This window comes from Lemur catta, chromosome 3 (genome assembly GCF_020740605.2).
Source record: "Lemur catta isolate mLemCat1 chromosome 3, mLemCat1.pri, whole genome shotgun sequence".
Classification (NCBI taxonomy): domain Eukaryota; kingdom Metazoa; phylum Chordata; class Mammalia; order Primates; family Lemuridae; genus Lemur; species Lemur catta.
The window spans coordinates 22,335,546-22,341,712 of NC_059130.1; positions in this window are offsets into that span (position 1 = coordinate 22,335,546).

A 6,167-nucleotide genomic window follows, 5' to 3' on the forward strand; every position below is an offset into this window, starting at 1 on the left:
CCTAAATGACCATGGACCTCGAAGATGACCTTTAGCACACAGATTGGCTAGCAAAACTTATGTCTTGGAAAAGATGGAAGCTTCATGTCTTGGTCTGTTTGTGCTGCTATGACAAAATATCTGAGATGGAAATGAGCACATACTTTTAGCTGTGTTCCCTCCTAAATGCCACCAACATATCAATAAAGGTATTTTAAAATACAGAAAAATCTGAGATTGGGGAATTCACAAACAACAGAAATTTATTACTCACAATTCGGGAGGCTGAAGAGTCCATGACCCAGGCACCAGCAGGTTCCGTGTCTGGTGAGAGCCTAGTCTCTGCTTCCAAGATGGCACCTTGTTGCTGCGCCCTCCAGAGGGGGTGAACACTGTGTCCTCACATGGCAGAAGGTATGGAAGGGGCTCACTAGTTCCCTTAAGCCTTTTTTTACAGTTGCTAATCCCATTCACGAGGCCCCCACCTCTTAATTGGTGATTAAGTTTCAACATATGAATTTGGGGGGACACATTCAGACCATACAACTTCATAAGATCAAGAGGAATATGGTACAAGGCTGACCTTGGTGTAGCCTAATGCATTCACTGCTGCAAGGGACTTGGGGAATTTTTTTTACTTTGATTCACAGAGCCAAGGCCACAGACATGAAAGAACAGAAGAACAAATGAAAGTCTAAAATATTCGTGGTCATGACCTAGAATGTCACAGGAACTTACGGCACACTGACTAATGTCTTTTCCATGTGCTGCAATGACCTTTAAGAAAAGTAGCAAAAAGAAAGTTTCAAGATAATATAGATTCAGGGACTTTGGGAACAGATTAAAATTAACTATCCCAGTTCTTCACCAGTAAATAAGAAAGGAGATATCTTTATTTTGGTCATATTGGATAGTTTTTACTAGATAGATGTAGGCTTTCTCAATAAAGTACTAAAGAGCTAAACTAACTGCAGGGATTAAAGTCTGAGAAATATTCTGTTACCCAGGGGTCCCCAAGAACATGGTCTCAGACAGTGGACAGACTCATGAGCAAACTCCACCACCAGCCACTTCACAGGGCATGGGGCCGTACCTAGACAGACTTGGTTGTCCTCTGGCCCATTCTCCAGCCCTCACACCCCTACCCCCATCAAGAATCAGCATAACAGATGGTGGGGCTTGGTGCACTTTCTAGAACTTCACTCTCTGGAATTTCACTTCTAGATCATAGAACTATGTCTCAGACACATTTCATTTGTGTTAAGTCAATAACTTTGGTCTCATTATTCTCCTCATATCAGAAATAAAATGAGAACATCTCAGTATCAAAGTGTTCCTTGTGGTAAAAAAAAAAAAAAAAAAAAAAAGAATAAATCAACAGCCTTGAAGATAAGTCTTGAAACCAGAGAAAACATTAGTAGGATAACATTCCCCCCACCAACCACCCCACCACAATCTCATAAATCAAATATTTTTTCATGCTTTCATGCTGGCTAGTGAACATGTTACAAAATTCCCTGAAGTTTCCTTATTACAGGGACATCAAGGCAGGCATAATGGCCTGCTTAAGGTCATCTCTTCAACCCTGAAATCCCCACTGAGGACTCGGTTGAGTCATTCCAGATTGGTTGGAGACAAAACTGAAATAAATCTCTTTAGCTGATGGTATTGAAGCAAGTTGGTGTACAGACAATGGAGTTAGCTTACTTTACAAGAAAATATATTAATAGTATAAGTTCTCCTTGTGTACACTTATCGTGGTGAAATTTGTGCTCCTTTTAAGTCCTGGAAACACGTATGTGTTATTTTTATGTTACTTTTCCTTCTGGGCTCAGAGGGCTAGATCCAAAATCCTAAGGGAAATGATCAAAGATATTATCAAGATAATGCCAAAAGGCTGTTCTCCATTGCTCAGAAACATGGAAAAGGATGCCCACAGTAACCTGAAGAGATGAATAGTAAATCTCAGAAGAAATCTCTTAACTCCTAAAAATGTCCTACATTGGAATGCAACCTGACATAAAGACAGGCAAAAGACCTGAGCAGACACCTCACCAAAGAGATATGCAGATTGCAAAAAAGCATATGAAAAGATGCTCAATATAACGAGTCATTAGAGAATTACAAATTAAAACAGAGATACCACTGCGTATCTATTAGAATGGCACAAATCCAAAACACTGACAACACCAAATGCTAGCAAGAATGTGATTATCAGGACCCCTCATTCATTGCTAGTGGGAACACAAAATGGTACAGCCACTGTGTGAGATGGGTTGGCAGTTTCTTATAGAACTAAACATGTTCTTACCATATGATCCAGCAATCATGCTCCATGATAATTACCCAAATAAGTTGGAAACTTATGTCCACACAAAAACCTGCATATTAATCTTTGTAGCAGCTTTATTCATAATTACCAAAACTTAGAAGTAGCCAAAGTGTCCTCAGTAGGTGAATGGATAAAGTGTGATAAATCCAGACAATGCAATAGTATTCAGTGCTTTTAAAAAAGTGAGCCATCAAGCGACGAAAAGACATAGAGGAAACTTAAATGCATGTTACTAAGTAAAAGAAGCCAATAAGAAATGACTGTATAGCATATGATTCCAACTATATGACATTCTGGGAAAGACAAAACCAAGGAGACAATAAAAAGGTAAGTGGTTGCCAGAGTTAAGGGGCACAGAGGGATGACTAGGCAGGGCACAGAGAATTTTTAGGGCAGTGAAATTATTCCATATGATACTGTAATGGTGGGTATATGTCCTTATACATTTGTCAAAATTCAGAGATTGTCCAAGCCCAAGAGTGAACCCTGATGTGAACTCTGGACTTTGAGTAACGATGTATCAATGCAGTTCATCAATTGTAACAGATGTACCATTTGGGCAAATGTGCAGGAGTTGATGGGGGGCGGGCTGGGGGGCGGGGGGCTGTGTATGTGGGGAGGGACAGCAGGGCCTGTATGGGAATTCTGTGCTTTCTGCTTAATTCTGCTGTGAACCTAAAACTGGTCTAAAAAATAGACTTTATTTGAAAAATTAAATGACATAATACATGTAAAACACCTTATACACAGTAAAGAACTTAATAGTAAATGTGTTAGAGCTCATATGTAGCGCACCCTATGTGCAGGAAGATGTGACTCCTTGGTTTGATCTTAACTGATCATTCCTTAAAATAAATTTCTGGAGTGGACTTACTGAGTCAAGTGTGTGAATGTTTAAAATATTTTGTCAGATACTCACTGGAAATTTGCATCAATTTACACTTCCATAAATCGCATGCCTACCTCCCCACATCTACACCAATACTGGGTAACTGCAGTTATTCTAATATTTGGTAAACTAGTCGTGATTTTCAAACTGGATTCAGTGAAGGGTTAATGTTCTCTGTAATGCAAGAGAAATCCCCAAGGAGGGAAGGCAGCTTGTTGGGGGATAAGGCAATCTAGCCTCTTTTTTTTTTTTTAAACATTGGAGTTCCAAGAGCCAAAATGGCAAAACACCTACACACCCGATAATAAGGAAATAGGTAAGTGATACATAGTACATTTGTATGATGGAATAGTGCATGGGCATAATGTTTTCAAAGAATATTAATGACATGAGAAAATGCTCTTAAATATGGCTAAGTGCCAAAAGCAGGACATAAAACTTTATCTCTCATTATCTTAGCACAATATCCACACAAACACCTACATACACCCATGCAAGCATATTAAATCACACCAACAAAAAGACGAGAAGGAAACACACCAACATTTTAACAATGGTTTTCTTTGGGTATGATTCTTTACTTTTCTTCTTTGTACTTTTCTCTAGTTTCTAAACTATTTACAATAAACAGGATAGAGTACTGAAACATGCTATAAACTGGATAAACCTTAAAAACATTATGCTAAGTGAAAGAAGCCAGTCAAAAAAGATCAAATATTGCATGAATCCATTTATATGAAACGTCCAGAATAGGCAAATCTATAGAGACAGAGAGCTAGGGGAGTAAAGGTAGGTAGTGGGTAATGACTGTGGAGTGATGAAATACTCAAAAATTATGTTGTGATGATTGTTTCACAACTCTGTGGATATGCTAAAAACCCTTGAGTTGTGTACTTTAAATGGGTGAGTTATATGGTATATAAATTTATGTAATAAAGCTGTTTAAAGAAAAAAAATTATATATGCTTTATGTAAAATGTAGTTTTAAAACTTTTTAAAGGGAGAAGGATCAAAAGAAAGTTGAGAATGAAGACGAGAACTAGAGGATAAATTTGACTTACCAACCAACACTGCTCCAAATCCCTGAATACAACCCAACCTTGAGCAAGACTCAGGGGTAGATGGCCCTGGCTGTCCATCTCAACCCACAGCAGCCAGTATTGAAGTTACCTCTTCACATCTGTTTTTCATTCTAGAATGTCAGCTCTTCAAGGGCAAAGGCTGTGTCTCATTTGCCTTAATGTCCCCAAGCCTTAGCACAGGTCCTGCTACAAAGCCAATTCCCCATGAATGGTTTTTTGTTTGGTTGGTTAGTTTGGGTTTTAGTTTTTTGTTTTTGGCTTAAAATAACAGAAATTTATTCTCACAGTTCTGGAGGCTAAAAGTCCAAAATCAAAATGTCAGCAGGGCCATGCTTTCTCTCAAAGCTCTAGGGAAGAATCCTTCCCAACCTCTTTATAGCTTCTGAGGATTGCCAGTAATGATTTGCACTGCATGGCTTGTAGACCCTGAAGTCCAGTCTCTGCCTCCATCATCACATGGTATTTTCCCTTTGTGTCTCATTATGAATCCCTGGGTCATCCCCAACCCAGAGCTCCCTTCATCTCCAGAGACCAGGGTGTTTCTGGATAGAGGGGATTTGATAGTGTGGACCCAGAGATTCTTCTTCCACTCAAAAGCCCACTAGTTATTTTCTTAAAATAGGCCTTATAATCATTGATTCCTTCTAATTAGGGTTGACTTGAGGCTCAGTTGGAATCCCAGGGTCCACTCATAGTACAGACACAAGGAAAGAAGCAGCAGAGTGGGGTTAAATTGAATAAGATATCATGGAGTCCGAGTTGTGGCCCACTCTATTTCCTCTCACCTCCTCTCTCACCACAGCCCAACAGATACATTTTTGATGGCAAAATAGAGTAAACAGGGATGAAAAAAATGTCACTCATAGGAGGGAAAGAAATAAGATGATTCTGAGGGCTGAAACAATCATTATTCTGATAAAAATGTAGCCTAGAAATAAGATAAGATAAAATTTGACGACTTTCAGATGATTGATGACTACAGTTACATAAACCCAATGTCTTGAGCAAATTTGGTTATCAAAGAACAGTTTTCATAAGAGTTAAACTGAAAAGTTCTAAGGTCTCATCAGTTTTGACTTAAAACTTTGAAGAGCAAGGTCAGGCCCCCTCTTGCTCTCTCTTTCTTTCACCCTATCTTTGCCCTTTTACCATGGGATGATGCAGGAAGAAGGCCCTTGCCAAATGCACCCTCTTGATCTTGAACTTCCCAACCTTCAGAACCGTGAACCAATGCATTTCTGTGCATTATAAATTACCCAGCCTGGGGTACTCTGTTGTAACAGCACAAAATGACATGGTAGTGGTATGAATGTGGTCATTTCGCATTCATCTATTCATCCTTCATTTCTTAATTCATACAACAAATATCTATTAAACCCCTTTGTGCCAAGAATTTAGGGAGATAAAAAGATAAGTGAGACATAAATCCTGCTCTGAGGAAAGCTTACGGTCAATATGTTCACCAAGTAAAGCCATGGCTTCTGACTGACATTACAAGTTATGAAACAGATCGGTATCTGAAATCAGTGTTTAACTATCAATGTTATTCCAAAAGACAATCCCCATGAAGACCACTTACAATCTACTCTGAGTTCATTTTTCTACTGGCTTCTCTCAAATTGCCAGAGCTCTAAACCAATTCCTTCATGTTCTAGGTGAAGGATCTGAAACCTAAAGGGGTTGAGTGATATACCCAAGACCATATCACCAGTTAGTAATAGAATCAAGACTTGAGCTCAGATCTCTCCTGACTTGGCACCCCATAGGATTTCACTCCATTTATGCCAGAGAGAGGATACACAACTGTGGCTTTACAGTGACCTTTTCATAATGCTAGGCTGTGCTTGTGCTCGGTCACCAGATCTACATTACACTACTGCCTGAG